This window comes from Malaclemys terrapin, chromosome 18, assembly GCF_027887155.1.
Source record: "Malaclemys terrapin pileata isolate rMalTer1 chromosome 18, rMalTer1.hap1, whole genome shotgun sequence".
NCBI lineage: Eukaryota > Metazoa > Chordata > Testudines > Emydidae > Malaclemys > Malaclemys terrapin.
Window position 1 is genome coordinate 1,215,773 of NC_071522.1, and position 19,296 is coordinate 1,235,068.

Here is a 19,296-nt window from a genome sequence, read left to right on the forward strand (position 1 = left end):
CTTCCTCTGAAACTCCTCCATGCCAAAGTCCCGCCAAACCCAGACGTGCTGCCTAATAAGCAGGGGAAGTTGTTTCCTACCCTTCAGGCATCTCCAAATACTTTGTGCAGGGGGCACTTCCAGGTATCAGTCACAGCATCCAACCAGCTGAAGCTGCCATTAGCTAAGGCTCCAATCTGTTCATTTTCTTTGCTCTAAATCCCAAATTAGGCTACACTCAGATAAACCCACGTCCTCACAGGAGCAGAAAAGCACTCTCTCACAGCCTATTAACGGGGGTGGAAGTGTAGCCCCACCCCTATGGGACAGGGACGGATGTGCCCAAGAGGGGACCGACCAATCAACTCTGGAAAATGGAAGAAGATCCACAGACAAAAGAAACATGGCTCCTCTGTGCCCCCAACACCGAGCGAGGCCTGGGCCCAATGCTCCTTCCAAAACTGGTGATGCCGAGGGAAATGAATGGGTACAAAGAGAGGGCAACTCTCAGCAGCAGCACATGGCCCAATCTCAAGAGCCTGGCCCCAAGCCCAGGAGTCACTCCATTCTCAGCCTTTGCACGAAAACACACAGGGAAGAAAAACAGCTGACACTGACCCTGCCTCCAATTCTGATGAACACCTTTCAAAAGAAGTGCAAGCACCTGTGGGAGCCTGGCTTGCACCCCGCTGAGAACTCCCCCCGCACCATGCCTTGGGACCCTCGGCTGGACTGCGTGAGCTGAGCATTGACTCTTCAGTACAGGTGGGGCTGGTAGCACTACTTCTAGGAATGCCCAGCTCCTCCCATTATAAAATGCTGTTCTCAGCTGCTTCTATTTTTTGCCAAACTCTCCTGTTTGGGCTGAAATTTTCCATGCTGGGCATCTGCCTGAGGCTGCATTTTTGTCAGTTCAGCCATTTCGGAGAACGAGGCTAGAGACAAATAACTTTGTTTTGCCTCTAAAAATTCTTACAACCTGTTCTTTGAACAGCTCCAGTGGCCCCAGGCAGGAGCAGGGACAGTGGAGTAGTCAGGGACGAGCCTTTTGTCAACCCCATGAAAATCTGCCCAAATGTGGCTAAATTATGAGCCTCTGAAATCTCACAGGTCGGACATACTCAGTAGAGACTTGGGTTTTAGCAGCTAAACTCTCCAAGATTCCATCCTCACTGAGCATGCTCACTCCTCTCCTAGCTCCTAATGCTGCGCGCCATCCTCATGGAGCCGCAGAGCATGCTCTACCCCAGGGAAAGATTGCTCTGGGCTGCGCTCCTGTTTCTCCTGTGCTCTCCATGACCCCCTGCTAGCACACAGGCAGTGGGGGAGGACGCTGGGCAAGGGAAGGGTGGAGCAGAGAAAAGATGTAGATTGGGACAAGGAGGCTGATGAGACGGGATTGGAGGAGGGCAGAAACTGTGATTAGGAGCTGGGGACCAGAACTGTCTTGACAAAGGAGCCTGGAAAAGGGATGCTAGAACTAGCAGGACAAGGAGCCTGGGTCTGGAAGCATGTGAGGGATATAGGGAGGGGTATGACTGGGAGCCAGTTGGGGTGCACTGAGATTGGAGGAGGAGCTGGGGAAAGGGAGGGAGACTGGGGACTGGCTGGACAAAGAGGCGAACTAGAAATAGTGGGGAGAAGGAAGACAGATCTGACAAGGAGCTTGCGTGCTGAGCGAGAACTGGGACCAGCTGGGCAAAGATATTGGGACAAGGAGCCAAGGAGGGGGTGAGGTGGGAGAGAGAGAGAGAGACTGGATAAAGAGCCCAGGAAAGGAGACTGGGACTGTGAGCCAGGTGAGTGGGGGAAGAAACAATTCAGATGAGGAGCTGCAGGGGATTTAGATTAGCTAGACAAGGAGACTGGGACTAGGAGCAGAGGGGGTTAGGAGACTGGGACTAAGACAGTGATCTTGTGGGGGAGACGAGGACAGGCTGGGCAAAGAGCCCGGGACTGAGATGAGAAACCTGAGTGGAGACTGGGACCGGGCAGGCAAAGGGAATGGGTGTGGGACAATAAGTGGAAAAGAGATGGGAATGGGACAGGACAAAAGTCAAACTTGGGAGAACAGACAGAAGAGTCTGTGCCTAACAGAGCACACGCCCCTTCAGTGCCTGGAACGAAGCCCAAGATTACCTAATCTAACCACTCCTCTGCTGTCAGCAAACATCTGTGAAAGCCACTGGCAGAGTGTCTCTCTCACCTCCCTCTAGTGTTGGGCCACACAGAGGATGACAACCTACTACTGTGATCATTCACTCCATTAGCTCAAGTGGCAAAGGTCTGGGCCATGGATCAAAAGGTTCCAACCCTACTGATGAGCAGGTGGGTGTCAATGTGATGCCACAGGATGGAATGTTTTTTGTTTGCATTTTTTAAAAACCTAAATAATTACACAAAAAGATACATTCAAAGATTATTTAGGTTGCAACATCAAGCACTCAAAAGTTAGGAAAAGCCAGATTTATAGTTGCTTTTGCAAGCTTAATTCAGCCTCCTTGTGCCTATGGATTATTAAAGTCTTTAACTGCATGATCACATACTACCTTTTACACAGGACCTCTGCTTCCCCCAGTGCATAGCATGGCCTGCTCCAGGGCTGAATTGGGGCTGTGTAGTAAAGGAGGCTGTTGTCTGTAGGATATCTGTTACAGGTGGCAGCAAATGAGTACTAAATGAGGGATGGGATTGAAGGAAGAGAAAAGATGTCTCATGGTTAAGGCTCTTGAATGCCACCCTGGTGGGCAAGTCACTGAAACCAAACTTGTCACTGGTGGCCACTTATTGTGTTCTCTTCATTTTCTGGGTGCCCACCTTGAGACCTAGGGGTCTGAGTTGCAAAGATACTGAGCACTCTCAGCTGCAACTGAAACCATCGGAGTTGGGATTAAGAACTCTGAAAAATCAGGTCCCTTGTGTCTCAAATTGGGCACCCAAAATTCGTGGAAACTTTTGACCTTAATCTGCGTTCCTCAGCTCGCTATCTGTAAAATGGGAGAATACCATCCCTGCACCTCACAGGGGTGTTGTGAAGATAAATTACAGCCTGGGAAGCCCTCAGATACTGTAGTGTTGAGTGTCATAGAAAAGCCACTGCGGAAATTAGTAATTCTGTATCCACGGCAGGGTTTGAAGAGAGGACAGTTTGAATCCAGGGGCACACTGAACAACGAGGAAAAAACACAATATGGACTAACTTCTGAATCAGTGAACACCGTCCACTGAATCAGGCAGGAATCCTGTGGAAAAATAGGATGTGATCATGTCATTAAAGACTGCACCATAATGTAGATGCACAAGAACAATGAATTAAGGTTACACAGGAAACCTTAACTCTGGCATTATTCTAACTTTGGAATGCTTGACTTTGCAACCTTAGTAATCTTCTTTTAACATAGTTTTGTGTGTAAGCTCCAGCAGGTCTCTCACAGGCCACTCCTAGTCCCTCTCCTGCAGCAGGGTGGGAGTTCTAAATCCCTTATTAACAGCATTATTCCCTTCCTACAAACCGGTTTCCTTTACAAAAGTTTGCAGAACTGACTCCATCAGACAGAAGCAGCTGCAGCAGCGCCCCCTCTGAGCCACCTACCTGGGCTCTCGGCTACACTCCATGCTTAGAGCTAAAAAGTTTGTTCTGGCTTCCCCGTCAGGCAGGATCCAGCCCAAGTTTTCCGCAGCCATAAATCTACCTGTTTTTTTTGAGGGGGGGGGACCTTGTATAACTGGGAGAAATTTTTGTTTCTCTGAGAACATTATATTCATGGAAAACATAAACCAACTGTCGTCAAAGTCGTCTGAGCTCAGGAAATGGAGCGGCCGGGAGAAGGCTGCCATGTGGCCGGATGTTATGTATTTCTAATTAGTGCTATACATCTTTCAGCAGCGAGTGTCCTTTTGCTGGGAAACACAACGCGCTGCCCTTGTTATTGTAACTGTCAGAGAGTGCTTAAACAGATAATCTCCAGGAAAAGTGATAAACACATCCCCTCTCCCACCAGGCTGTGCAGGACGGCACTGCCAGATCTCCACTAGGGCAATGCAGCCAGCCACAGGAAATGGGAATGGGAAAAGAGCAGGCAATGGAAGGAACAGCCATAGACCGTGGAAGTTCACCACTACTCCAGTGCTAACCTCAGGAGGAAATCCTGCAAGGGATGACCAGAGTAGAGGCGCTACAGTGCACAACGAACATACTCCATTGCCAGTCTTCTCCGGTAGGCAGTGCTGTAGTGTAGGGCACATGGCAGGATGTGAGAAATCTCAGCTGCTCCAGTCCCAGCCTGTAGCAGGCAACAGTGGAAAGAAGCCCTGGTTACCCTGAAATTTGCAAGTGAGCAGCAACAGTGAACATGCTAATGCTTCTGTCCTTGTCAATCTTAATCAAGAGGCGCCTGAGTCTCTAGCAGATAATATACAAGAGGCTGACGCGTGTTAACACAGACTCAAGAGGACCAGATCCCTTTGATTCAGGCTGCTGTAGGACAACAGTGAGAGTCTCCAGGTGGGCCTCTCCTGGGGGATGATCCGGGGACAGGTGGCCTGTGGCTACCCTGGAGCACGGAGAGCAGCAGTGATGTGCTCTGCTCCCAGGAAGCGGCAGCTGACACCGCCCAGGGACCATGTGTGGAGAGCAGGTCTCCTGATGCACTGCTGAGGAGATGACATAATGACTGGCCGGAGGTAGAGGAGGTTTGAGAGGGCAGTTTTGCTCAGTGAGTTGAGCCCCGGGCCCTATAGCCAACATGTCAGCAGCTGGGCAAAGCACAGACAAGACAACTGATTCACTCTGCTCCCAGCCAGCCACTGCCCTGCAGGGGAGGAGACAGTGGCTGGTTACCTCCAAGCTGACACCACCTGGGAGCGATTTGTTTGCTCTCTTATCACTCAGACACAAGAGCCTTTTCTTCATGAGTCACTCCCCAGTCAGACAAAGTGCTGGCACAGCTCCTGAGCAGTCCTCCAGAATCTGTGTGTCTGCAGGAAGTGGGCAAGGAGAGGAGAGCACCACCGGCTGACAGCTGATGCACTGGGCTCCCCACAGCAGCAGCTGGCAGCAGGAGAAGCTGGAGCTGGCGCACAAACCAGACAGAACACAAAGCAACAACAAAAAGGAGAGAGAGATTCATGGACACAGTAGGGTTACCATACGTCCTCTTTTTCCCGGACATGTCTGGCTTTTCGGCAGTCAAACCCCCGTCCGGGGGGAATTGCCAAAAAGCGGAACATGTCCGGGAAAATGGCGGCTCTGTTTAAGAGCCCGGCTGCCTGAACGCTACCAGCTTCGGGCAGCCCCGTGCCTGGAGACCCTGCGCCGCTGGAGCCCGGGAGGGGAAGTGCCCGGCTGGGGGCGCAGGGTCTGGAGGCACGGGGCTGCCCGAAGCCGGTAGCGCTCCGGCAGCCCGGCTCTTAAATAGAGCCGCGGGGACTGGAGCCTCCAGCCGCCGGGGCTGTGTGTAACTGACACAGTGTCAGTTACACAGAGCCCCAGCCGCTGGAGGCTCTGTTTAAGAGCCGGGCTGCCCGAGCGCTACCGGCTTCGGGCAGCCCCGTGCCTGGAGACCCTGCGCCCCCAGCCGGGCACTTCCCCTCCCGGGCTCCGGCGGCGCAGGGTCTCCAGGCACGGGGCTGCCCGAAGCCGGTAGCTCTCGCAGCCCGGCTCTGTGTAACTGACACTGTGTCAGTTACACACAGCCCCGGCGTCTCTATTTAAGAGCCGGGCTGCCCGAGCGCTACCGGCTTCGGGCAGCCCCGTGCCTCCGGACCCTGCGCCGCCGGAGCCCGGGAGGGGAAGTGCCCGGCTGGGGGCGCAGGGTCTGGAGGCACGGGGCTGCCCGAAGCCGGTAGCGCTTGGGCAGCCCAGCTCTTAAACAGAGCGGGGGCGGCTGGAGCCTCCAGCCCCCGGGGCTCTGTGTAACTGACACAGTGTCAGTTACACAGAGCCAAAGAGGAGAAAAGCCTCCAGCCCCCGGGGCTCTGTGTAACTGACCCAGTGTCAGTTACACAGAGCCAAAGAGGAGAAAAGCCTCCAGCCCCCGGGGCTCTGTGTAACTGACACAGGGTCAGTTACACAGAGCCCCAGCTGCTGGAGGCTCTGTTTAAGAACCGGGCTGCCCCAGAGCTACCGGCTTCGGGCAGCCCCCTTGCCTCCAGACCCTGCGCCCCCAGCCGGGCACTTCCCCTCCCGGGCTCCGGCGGCGCAGGGTCCGGAGGCACGGGGGCTGCCCAAAGCCGGTAGCGCTGGGGCAGCCCGGCTCTTAAACAGAGCCTAAGAGGAGCAGAGCCTCCAGCTGCGGGGGCTCTGCTCCTCTTCGGCTCTGTGTAACTTATACAGTGTAAGTTACGCAGAGCCGCCGGAGCCCCGGAGGGGAAGTGCCCGGCTGGGGGCACAGGGTCTGGAGGCATGGGGGCTGCCCAAAGCCCGAGCGCTACCGGCTTCACGGTTTGCTGGGCAGCCTCCAGACCCTGCGCCCCCAGCTGGGCGCTTCCCCTCCTGGGCACCAGCTGCGCTGGGGAAGCGCCGGCTGGGGGCGCAGGGTCTGGGGGCTGCCCGGGAAACCGTGATGCTGGTAGCACTGGGGCAGCCCTTTCCCCCTGGCTGGGAGTGGGAGGGAGGAGGGGGCGGAGTTAGGGTGGGGGAAGGGGCGGAGTTGGGGCGGGGCTAGGGGTGGGGAAATGGGCGGGGCCATGGCCCGTGGAGGGTCCTCTTTTTTTATTTATGAGATATGGTAACCCTAGGACACAGGGCATTTCCCTACTGCCCCTTCCAACCCCTCCCACACCCCCGTTTCCCCTGTGGATAATGTGAGTCATAGAGACTCACTACCCTGCCACAGAGAACATGCGAGACACCCCCTCCACCCCCTTAAAGACCATGGGAATCTTCCTTACCAGCCCCCACCAATACGGTGGGAATCATGGGCACTCGCCCCTCCCCACCCCCATTTACAAATTCCACAATGCACCAGTGCAACTCTCCCGAGTGGAACACCCTAACTTTGCGTTGGCAGGCCATGGACCATCCTACAGGGATCACTCTGAGCCGTGCGCTGCACACAGCATACACCAGCCCCTTCAGTCAGCTACAGAACAGCTGAGCTCGGACTTCAGTGCAGAGACGGCTGCATCTCCTACTAGCCGGAATTCAGACTGCAATAATAATACAGTAGGAATGGCTGGCTGTGGGGCACTCACAACTGCCCCAGTTCTAGTCTTCCAGTAGGGGATGTGCAGAAGCCCTGACTGAGCAGAGCCCCAGGTTCCCCCAGTAGGCAGTACTGTAGGGAGCGGGGCAGGACCACTTACTGGGGGGGAGTCCCTGGCTACTCTAATCCTAGCCTTCCTCAGCAGGAGGCAGTGTAGGGAGCTGGGAGGATGGACAGACCCAGCAGGACCCCTGGTTGATGCACAGCTGTGTACATCTGAGGGCAAGCATCCTTGGTGCGTGCACTCTCAAGACAGCCACAGCCATTCAGGAGCCTCCAGCCCCCTTTGCTCTCGGCTGTCTAAGGGAGGGAGGAAGGAAGGCCTGTGAGGTGAGGAATGCCGGGGGCCTGGGGAGGATCAAGCAGCTCTCCCTGTGGAAGCCATTAGATATTCAACACTTCATTTGTTTCCAGCCATTGTGGAGTGCAGCGCTGGACTCCAGGACAGGAGGCTCTTCTCTGACGTAACCAGGAAGCAGCTGCAAAATTAAGGAATCCCTCATGACATCATAAAAAGGGTCAATGGTTTACGGGGAAAGTATAAAAATTAATGACCTATTCCCACACGGAGCCGCAAGCCTTCCCGAGCGCCACAGAGGAAGCTGTGTTCTCACTCACCCAGGACAGCCCGCTCGTCCTGACCTCAGGACCCTGCTGCCACCCACTCTCACTGCCCCCAGGGCTGGACCCTCCTACCTGGAGTGTGTAAACGGGCTGCGCCCAAGCTTCCACAGCTGTTGGACAACAGAGCTCCCGGGCAGGCGAAGAAACATTTATAAAGACAGTGTGAGTGAAAAGCCGAATGTGTTCTGGGGGCTGATCAGAAGCAGTGCACCAAGCAACGCCTCAGGAGAGAACCGATCTATCCAGTTTCCTTGGGGAGGCAGAGTGATAGGCATGAAGTGTTTCCCTAGGGCACACAACACCTCCATAGATGGCCCCAGAAGGCCAGCTGCTCCCACAGGGCAGCTGTGAGAAGAAGGGACACTGTGCTCTCTCCACTGCACCTCCACAGGCAACTCTCCAATCCCAGAGAGAAGGAACTGACGCTTGCCTGCAGGGCAAGCAGAGAGCACTTCCACCCTGAAAAGGGAAAAGGGAAAAGGGAAAAGGACACTGGTTTAAAATTAACTCCAGCCTTTTCCAGGAAATATCTGTGGGAAGAAGCAGCCGTTTTTAGAAAATGTTATTCTCAGAAATTTCCTGAAAAGACCCATCAGTCAAAACACGGACTCCAGCCATTTCCACCTGCAGGGAGTAGCACTGCAGGGCTCCCTCTGCCTGGGGTCATCAGCACAGCCCACAGTAGTCCTACTGGCACAGGCAGGCTCCTGGTCTGCACCCAACAGGCCTGGCAAAGCCTGGGGGATAAAACAGTAATCGGGGAAAAAATTAACAATCAGATTTTTTATTTTATTTAAATAAGTTTTTCTTTTTAAAAATAAAACTGCTTAAAATAAAATCTGAATTGAATACAAAATACATTAAGCCCTACATTTATTATAATCTCTGAAAACCTGTAAATAAAAAATAAATATGCTGAATCCATGAGATTTTACCAAAAATTTGGAGTTAAAGTCTGCTTTTCTGTATAAAGAAAGAATCAGAGGAAAAATCTAACTTTTGAGGTCAAGCTTTATAAATATGGCACAAAGGTCATGTATGGTATTAAGGTCTTAATCCTGTAGGGAATCCAGGGGTTGTGTTACTGAGTGCAAGAGACTGGTAAAATCATCACAGGTGTTGAGACCCAGCCCCTGACTCCATGAGACACCATCATGTATCTCATTAGGATTATCCACTGAGCCCATCTGGGTGGTCTGTTTTATAGCTTCTCCCTACCTGAGCTCTGACTGGTTTAGTTTTCAAATTATGAATATTTATGACTCCACCCATCAGTCACCATTTTCTGATATACTAAAAATGTACCATTAATAGGAATCTGAAATATTAATCTATATAATTGCTTAAATAACTGTATATAGATAGAGTGCACCCTCCGAGGCAGCAAAAAGTACCACCAAATTTAGTGTGCAGGCTCTATTGAGTTGTAAATCAACATGTTTTTATGGTTATATCAATCAATGAGAATGCACCTCTCTTTAGAAAATAAGTGAAGTACAAATAGAAAAATGGATTAAAATAAATTATTTAAATCAAAGCTTTTTGAAATCCGGATGTAAATTGCTTGCTTGAAATCTGTCCCCCTGCAGCAAAGCTTTTGGAGCGATTTCTAAACCTGGCGTGCATTGCCCCCATCGGTGTCAGCAGCACGTTACTCCACCGGAGAGCCTGGCTCAGAAGATCGCCTGCTGCATAGCTCCTGCTAGCTTGCTGTTTAAAACAGCCGGTTTGCACAAGGACACCAAACGATGCCAGCTGCACGCATGCTGGCAAGCAGGCAAACGTGTCTGCTCCCACACATGGACAAGACTGAAGGCGCGTAGCCCTCATCCATACAGGCAATACTCAGGAAATCTCCCACCACTGCACTGTGGCTGATGGCAGCACTAGTGTAGACCAGAGACTGGTGACGTAACCCCCATGTTGACTAGACCTTCTCTCTAGAGGGGTAGATGATGGCGTGGATAAAGCGTCAGCAGCTGGGCCAGAGTCTGCACAGAGCTCTCAGCTTTGCTCGCATTGGTTTTGCTGCCCCAGAAGCAGCTGCAGTGGGGAAAAAGGCTAGTGAGGATGTAGGCCCAATCCCACGCCTGCTTGGGAGGGGTGTGCTGCCACGGCACAGCAAGCTGCTACTAGCATCCCCCCAGGAACTGCATGCTCCCAACCATAACTGTGTCAGATGTTATTTACAATGGGGGAAGAAGTGTGAACAGGGCTTCCCAAGAGATTCATTCCAGCCCGAGTGAAGTTTTACCAGGACAAGCCCAAGAAATAAAAGGCAGCCCTTTCCCACTGGGCTGGAGCTGGGCATGTCTCTGGCAGCAAATGCCGACAGCTCAAAACATGCCTCTCTGGTGTGAACCTTCGGGAGCACTTCAAGCCTGGAGGAGAAGAAGTTAATGAGAGAAAGTGCCTGCAGACAGGCAGATTCACAGAAAGCAGCCTTTGATGGGGCAGGCAGAGTGAAGTGAGGAGCTTCCGTTTCAACACACTCATTTGCTGCTCTTCTTTTTATGGCTTCCTGAGGGATCAGCACACACCAGCTTGTCAGAGTTTGCAAAGAAACTGCCAAAAAGTAAAATGAATCCTATGTCCCACTGGAGAGGTGGCAACCCCATGGCTCCCATCCCATCCCCTGCAGGCCTGGAACTCCCTCCTCACTGCAGGGCACCAAGCAGCCCCCCCTTTCCGAGACCTGCTCACCGCTCCCTTCTGCAATGCAGCCCTTAAACACTGCTATTCCCTGCCAGTGACAGTGCTGCCACCCATCCATAGTGCTCAGACACGATGGGGATTAGGCCATAGTCCAGGCAGTGCTGGGAGTGATGCCTATAGTTAAGGTTGCCTAACACTTTCTACTATAAGACCCTGCTTTCACTTGCTTATAATTTTGCCAACCTTTAACCATTCTGGCTGAAATTCTCCATGCCAAGCGTCTCCTCCAGGTTGAATTCTTGGGGTAAGTTTCAGGTAAAAAGCTTGGGCCACTTCCCAGAACGAGCTTAGAAGGAAGGTCTGGCACTTCCATGCTTTGGAGCAGGAACTGAAAATTTGGCAGGGGGAATCACACTGGTGTCAGGGACGTTCTTTTTACCAGTCCCATGAAAACTCCCCAAAACGTGACCAAGATACAACGCTCTGAACACTGCAGTTCAGACATGCGCAGTGGAGGTTTTCCCTTGTTGTACACGGTGTTGTTGTAACCGTGTCAGTGCCAGGAGACACAAGAAAGACAAGGTGGGTGAGGCAATATCTTTTACCTTGAAAGCCTGCCTCTCTCCTCAACAGAGGTTGGTCCAATAAAAGATATCCCCTCCCCCCTTGTCTCTCTAGTAGAGGTTTGTTAGAGGCTGGCAGCACTCGTCGGGGAAGGTTCCGTCTGCACTAAGCAGGCAGAGGCAGAGTCGGAGCCGGATTCTTCCTGCAGTTGCATCTTGTGGCTGCCAGGGATTGCTATGGCACCAGACTCTGAAAGCAGGGAGACTCGCTGGTGCTTTCAATTCCCCAATGATGGTGCCCAGGCAATCAGGAGAAGGAAAGGAAGCTGCCTGATTTGCTTGACAGCAGTAAGGCGAAGGGGGAGAGGAGAAGGGGTGGGGGCAGGGACAGACTAGGATGCAGACTGGAAGAAGGGGAGAAAGGAGCAGATAGGGATGGACAGATGTGGCAGAAGGGACTGCAACAACTAAATACGCTCCCTCCAAAACCTGGAACAGAACTTAGGATTCTTGATTCCCAACTTTCCTCTGCTGTCAGCAACAGCAGTGAAACCCAGGAGCAAAGTGTGACATATTCCCCTACAGTGGCTGGTCCACACAGAGGATAACAGCCTACTGCTATCAGTTATTCATTAGCTCAAGTGGTAGAAGTCTGTTGGGTGGAAAAAAAGGGTCTCATACCCTGCTGATGATCCATGTGGAGATCGTTATGGTTCCCCATGATAGAATTTTTCAGTTTGCTTTTTACAAATCTATGAAAAAATTACATACATAAACCAACTCTGTGAAAAGAACACTGAGGCTGCAAAATCCAGCGCTCAAAAGTTAGGAAATCCAGATTTAGGATTGCCTGTGTAACCTTAATTCAGTCCCACTGTGCATATGCATTATGACACAGTCTTTAACTACATGTTCACATATTATTTTTTCCACAGGACCCTGCCTCATTCTGTGCACTGACTGGACCTGCTCTGGGGATGAGTCAGGGTAGTGTAATGAAGGAGGCTGTGGTCTGTTGGACCCTGCCTCATTTGTTGGAAGGTGTTCACTGGAGGAGGACAAGCATTGGAGGAAAAGAAGGTGCCATGGTTAAGGCAGATAAATGATGCCTTGGAGAACGGGATTCTACTTCTGTCCCTGCCACAGAGTTCTTGTGTGATGCCGGGCAAGTCACCTAGACCGAACTTTTACAGGTGGTCACTAGCTATATGTTCCTCATTTTCTGGGTGTCCAATTTAAAACGCTTGAGGCCAGATTTTCAGAAGCGCTGGGCGCTCCCAGCTGCAACTGAAGTCAATGGGAGTCATGCTTTGAACATATAAGGCAACGGTTCCCAATGGGGCTGAATTAAGGTTACATGGACAATCATCAAAATGCCATTTCTTAACTTCTGGATTCTCCACTTTGCAACCTTAACATTCTTTATTTAAAAAAAAAAAAAAAAAAGGATCAAACCTCTAACTAGACCGACGGAGCCAATCAAACCACGATGCTCTAAGGCAGAACCCTCCTCTAGGGCTCGCAGTGTGTTTGTGCTGGCTGGCGATGTAGGGGGGCAGGGACCACGCCTCAGACAGTGCTGGGCATGCTGACAGCACTTAACTGTAGTTTATTTAGAACATTCCTTTGAGAAGGAAAAGTGCCTGGAGTAACTTGACAAGAACAAAGAGTCAGGAGAAAGAGAGATCCCAGGATCTTCCCCTGCATCGTCGTCATGTCCATCACTAGGAGGCATTCTCTCATCTGCGCCACGGCTCAGTGCTCCTATGGCGACGCACTGCAGCCCACAGCTCCAGGGCAGGTGCTCTGGAAGCTGCTCTTTGGACATGACACCTTACAGCAGTACATGGGGATGTGGCAAGGACTCACCAATCCCAGCTCTTGTGATGAGCACAGGTAGTTTTCTTCTGTTCTGGATATTTGGAAGGAACCCCGCTCTGAACAACACCCCACAAGGCAGGAGTCTCAGGTGTCCAGCAAGTGTGTCCCTAGTGGCAGGAGCAAACCGAGGTACAGACCCACAGCTCCCAGAGACACTATTCCAGGACATTTACCATCTGCACACAGGCATGATCTCTGACAACCTAGATCTGGAGCCTTGGCTCCCGAAGTAGTGCGCATACAGAGGAACGGCTTCGCCCCTCTGGAGTGGGTCTTGGCCCGCAGTAACCTAAAAGAATTAATCTTCTCCATTTACTAGCATAATTATAGGACATTACGGTTCCGTGTCAAATTCCTCTTTTCCCCCGTGGTTTCAGATGGGACTGGCATAGCTGTGAGGTTCCTCACACCCAGTGCTCCTGTGCCATTCCCAACAACGCCTCCTGCTGGGACTGAAGGAGCTGGGAGCAGCCCCTCACAGCCAGAGCTCTTGTCCCATTCCGCACTGCGCCTCCTGCTGGGAAAGGCTCGGTTCTGAGCGAGCTGGGAGCTCTCTAAAGCCAGTGTTGCTACGTTTCCTGCAGAGATTTGAAAAACGATTGTCGTTCCAAAGTGAGCTTCGATTTCACTGTGACCAGCAGCTCAGAGACTCACAGTTACTATACAACCGAATAAAATATTTTTTCATAAATTTAAGGCCAGCATGTCTGTGTTTGGAAACTTTGAAAATCCATGTTGTATGGTTTACTGCACTGGAAAAGGTGCCAACAGAGTTTCAAAGGAAGGGAAGTGTATAACTGTTTCCTTTCAAATGCATTTTCCAATGGGATCCATTGAGGGAAAAGGCTGGAACTAACTAAAACATTATTAAAAACTGTTATGAAAAGAGACAGAGAGATGGAAAAAGATAGACAAAATGTCCAATACACAGCCGAGAGGGAGGGAGGGAGACAGGCAGTGAGAAAGGGGATATGGGCAGAAAGACACATTGGGTGGGGAAAATGGGGCGAGACAGAGTTTTATCTGGCAGTTCCCATTTGTGGTTTCATATTGTTGCAGATCAATTGATCAGGATTTCAGTGCTGCTGGCCCAGTGGCACAAGGCGAACCACAGAGTTGGCTGCAAGCATAGCCCTTGCGAACTGCTGACCTTCAGTTTTAAAACCAAAAATATTCTTTTGGAAACCGTTACACCAGGTTCCACCCAAGGTTGCCAAGCAAAAACAAGCACTACTAACCTGAAGTAACACCCTGCTCAGTTACACCAAGCAACAACCAGGACTAGTAAACTGAAGTAACACCCTGTTCTGAGTCACCCAGCACTACTAACCTAACATGACATAGTGTGCAGGGGCTTGCCTCTTCCTTACTCCCTGACTGGATCAGTTCATTCACCAATCGCGGACACAAGCCACCGTGCTGAATACACAGGATGCAGCGATCACAATCCCAGACCCGGAATACCAAGTGGTGAGAAACAGTTCCAGCTCCACAGTGTAATACATGGCTAGCACCCCGGGGTTCTTGCAAATGTGAAACAAAACAAAATAGTACAAAAACAATCTAGAAAAACTCTCACTGCAGTGGAGGCTCCTGTCCCGCAGGGCTCCCTGCTCCGGGTATTGCCACCTGCTGCACAGGGTTGCAGCATGGCTCACTCAAATTTGGTCTGGTTGCCCCATCTCACGACAGGAGCAGCACCTGCAGGGTGAGTGCAGGACGGGCTCACTTTGCAAGCCCCCCTCCAAGCCTTCCAAACCTCTGTGCTCTACTCATGGGCCAAGATGAAACTCTCAGCCAAACACACGAGAGAGATCTGAATCACAGCCTGGGTCCAGAAAACCTGCTCCAAGCCTCTTTGCTGCTGCCCTCCTGCACAGAACCAACCAGAAATGAAAGTATGGTGTGTGAAATAACCAAGTGCCCTGGCAGGCCGCGAGGCAGGCAGAGTCACAGCCCAGCGCCAAGCCCTGGGAAGCGACACTGGGAACAGAGACGGAGCTTGGGTCTGCAGACCAGAGCTCTGCTGCTTAGCCAGGCTTCAAAGAGCCAGGATGGGGGTGGGCAGAGCTTGGTGTGAGTCTGCAGAGCTCCAGGCCTGCAGTTCTTCGGGGTGTAGTAACCGTGGGCTGTAGCACACATGTCGAGGGATGAGGGGAAAAAATAAACAGACAGACAAAAGAATGAGGATGCTCTGCCAATTCCAATTGTGCAGCTTTTATTTTAAATGCTTATCAAGCTGAGAGAGAGCAGAGTTCTTGGAAAACAAGGTTTCCTTTCTTCCAATGCCAGCGTCAAACACCCTCAAGGACGGGTACAGCACAGGCGCTAGCAGCCGGCTGCACTCCCCACAGCAGAGCCATGCAGTCCCACCCGCCTGGGAAAGGAACAACCCTAGCCATTGTGGTAAAAAGATCTCTGGGATTTTTGATTAATCTCCAATCTGGCTGGGTTCGAATTATGGCCAATTACCCACCAACACTTCTTCTTGCTAATAAAATACATTTTTACAAGCCCTAATTACTGCTTTCGCTGAACGGCTCTACAGGAAACTGAGGACTGCAGATCTCCAGACAGCAGCAGACGGTAATGCTAGGCACCCGTGAGTACACCAGGCAAGTGACTCAGACAAGACAGGCTGCCAAGGAAAGAGACCCTGCTGCCCTGGCTAGAGTTTGAGGGACACCAGTTCCTGAACTGGGGCCCTGGATTAGCATCATACATAATGTTTTCTGTGGTCTCTCTGAGTTCCGCAGGCCTTGGTTACAGCACCAGCCGCCGGTGGCATCCAGGAAACCAGAGTGCTGGCCCCACCTCTCCGCTGGGCATTTGGAGACTCTGGCCAGCAGGGACATTCCATCTTGGAAATGGTTGCACAGGAGTGGCCTCCATCACGAGCAGCAGCCAGCAGTAACTCTCAGGCTCTGCCTACACTGCCGCACATCCCAGAACACTGAGCACAGACTGGGCGATGGATTCGCTCTAGGTCAGGCCACCCCGCACTGTGGGTGTTGGGTGGGAGAATGCAACAGCTCAGCTCAACTCTGACCTTTGGCTCTTTCTATTAGGGATACAGCTCAATGAAGGACACAGAATTAGATGCCAATAAAGCACATACAGAGAATTCCTTGGAACATATGAAGTTGACATTAGGGTAACTGGGCTAGAAAAACCCAGGTCCCAGGTAGATGTCAGCCTCCGATCAGTCACACACACATCTACTCTCTGATGCACCAAGGCCCCCAAGGATTCCCTTGGAATGAACACTGAGAAGGAGCCATCAGGTGACTACAACCCACAGGCAGACCCTGCTGGTGTGGCTGTTCCACAACGCACCAAGAAAGGGAAAACTGCTGCTATCTGTACAGTGCAAGCTAACTCTGGGACAGGGAACACCCTCAGTGGCAAGAACACAGCAGCAAAACCACTGGACCACAGCACACTCCCAACCCACACATTCTTGGTCCGCTGGAGTCTTTCTAGTCAGTGCTGCCATGCAGGTATCCGGGCTCAGCTGGGGAAAATGCAGCTCTGCTACACTGATTAATTTTTCTTTCTTAACCAGGATTACTTTAATTTTCAAGGCCTAATGGACTCCAGCTGTGAGAGGAGGCAAAGCTGCAGTAGTAGAAAGGCAGACTCTGGGGCAAGCTTGAACAACACTCAAAACACACACAAAACCCTATCAAAAGGATGCGCTACAGCGGGATATTTTTGGTCTTGACAATACTTCACTAAAAATACAACTTTGCTGATACATCACTGCAGAAATATTCTCAGGGTCCATTCAGGAATGGTTTAACGCATTTATTTTTGTTTCCTTTTGCAATGGTCAGAGAGGAGGGAGAAAATAGAAACTCATTGATAAGAGGAAACGAGAGAGACATGAAAAATTGAAAACTACCTAAAAGCTCATGGAGAGGTTTATTTTATTAGTTCTTAATAAATATCTTGCAGATTTCCTCAGGAAATACACCAGATCACATGTAAAATAGTTTGATACTGATGTCAACTGCATCAACATATGAAATCTATTAGGGTGAAGCCACAGCAGGGTGATCAGCCTGCTGAAAAACTGCACGGCACTGAGGCAAGGGGGGAGCGGGGGGGAATCTCACGGCCCTTCCAAATTCTTCGAGAGGTAAAAAAGTCAGCCAAGACGCAGAGAGAGAGAAAAAAAGATCCCACATCCTGCTTTGTGCTGCCAGCAATGTGAAGTGCCCAGAGATTAATTCTATGTCTGGCCTGGAAATGTGACTTTAAAGCATGGAGGGGGGGGGGGGGGGGGAGAAAGGAAAGAGAAGGCCAGGCTAACAGGGCCTGGCACTGTGCCACTAACCCCCTCCCAAGCCATGTTTCAACGTAGACAGCAGTAAAGCCCAACAGACAGCAGCTCCTCGCACTGCCAGGGCCTCGCACCAGCTGCAGTGCGTCTAGCTCTCGGTGCGCAGCCCCAAGTGCAGATGGGCTGAGAGCATCACTTCCGCTTTGCCTACTTTTAAAGACACAAGCACATGTGGCAGAATTCTTCCCCTCTCTGCCATGGACCTTGTACACTTGGGGCCCCAGAGAAGGGTGAGGCCTGCTCCCAGCACCAACTGCGAGGTCTCATCAGCCCTTGGCTCCCTAGGACTCGCTCTGAAGGGTTTATGCTGTTCTCAATGTACATTTGGCAGCAGGGGCCTCCTTTCTGCGTCGGTGCCATTATCTGGAGAGCAGGATTTGCTTACGCAAGCCTCCCTGTCTCCATTCCGGCGCAGGCAGAGACGCACCAGGAGTCCGCAGAGAGGCAACGCCGGGAGAGCATCTTGGGGAGATCAGCACACTGAGCTCCCAGTAGGTATCGGAGTACGGTTAAAACAAAATCCCACCGCAGAGCCACAACTACCGGGTGTGTGAGAACAGCCAGCATTTCTCTCACTGGTTTGCATGTCCAGTTTCCCTCTGGCTGTTGTGTTGCCATCCAAAATGGGGACAATCACTGCTTCCCCATCCCACACACACGGCCCCGAGTACAAAGGGCTATGGAACAATCCAAAGCTCAGGGAGAATGAGGAGGCCGGCAACTCAAGGATGAAAGATACGGCAGGAGCTGCAGAAGGCTAGAGTGGGATCAGAGCTCTGGGCCGAGCCAGACGCTCATGGGAGGGTTGCTCTAGCTGCAGCATTACCATCTGGAGAGAATCACTTATCCCCTTTCCATGGCACTTACTGGCTTTCCCTAGGTCATGTTAACCACAACCTCCGGGAACCACAGTGTGTTGAACATGACTCTGCAATCAGTGTAGATAGAGACTGTCGTGTTTAACACTGTGTCAGCAGGCTCAGGAGAAACTCTGCTGGGTCTATAGAGATTTACCCATGATCAACTAACAGCATTAAACACAACTTGTCCCAGTCTACACTGATTGCAAAGCTGGATTTAACATCATGTTAGCAAAGATGATTCCTCAAGGGTTTCTTGTGAAGAGAAGCCCACAGAATCATCACAGGCAGATCCAACACTGCCCTGCCACAGGACCAAGTGCAACAGCACACAGGGGTCCAGATGGCCTCCTCACCAAATGTGATGGAAGTACGCGAGACAACAGGTAGGCAAGAGTCTCCTTGTTGACCTGAGCTTGCTTAAGGACCGCCTTTCATTCTCAGACACGTGGCTTCCTGAAATATATGGATGGAAATATTCTGGCTGTGCTCACTTTCCTTCCTTGGTCCCAGGCAGGACAAAGGCACTTTATACATCACCGCCAACACAGCCCTCAGAGCACCCCCACACTCTGCCAGTGCTAGCCCCCTTCGAGAACCTAGCATCTAATTACCATGGGAATTGGTGCCTTACAAATGCAAGAAGAGATGAGACAGAACTGAGTGGCATTTGGTCCTTAAAGAAGGTGATGGGAGGTGAGCTGACAATGTCCACTAGCCCACGGGGGACTGGGAAGGGCTATGCTCACAGAGCTGGGACGCTGTTCTTGAGCCTGTACAGGGTGTGGTGATGCAGAGCAGGGGGCTTTTACTCCTTAAAGCTGGCAGGCCTTAAAGAGCAGCTTGGCAAACGTCATCAAGATCATTACCACATCGCAAAACATCGTAACGAGCCTAATTATACAATGTTCTCTAACACAGAATTAAATAAAAACATAGTAATTAACTCACTGCTCCACAGAAACAGGAGGAAATCACAGGTGCAAGACACAGTCAAGAGATATATTTAGACTATGAAACGTCTCCTTAAAAGTGAGAGGATTTCCTGTCAGGGTGCAAACCAGTCCTGCATCACCTCCAGTCCTCGCTCTCCCAGCACAAGCACTCCCCTTTCTCCACACCCCCACACAGAGGGTGAGGCACCGCGGAACAGCTGTACTGATCACCACTCTCGTCTCATAGTG

At 51.4% G+C, this 19,296-nt stretch overlaps 1 protein-coding gene across 3 annotated transcripts in view; it reads right to left on the minus strand.

The window, feature by feature from the left end:
* SMG6 (SMG6 nonsense mediated mRNA decay factor) overlaps nt 1-19,296 on the minus strand; it is a 154,097-nt gene that overhangs the window by 81,383 nt on the left and 53,418 nt on the right. The window lies entirely within an intron of this gene.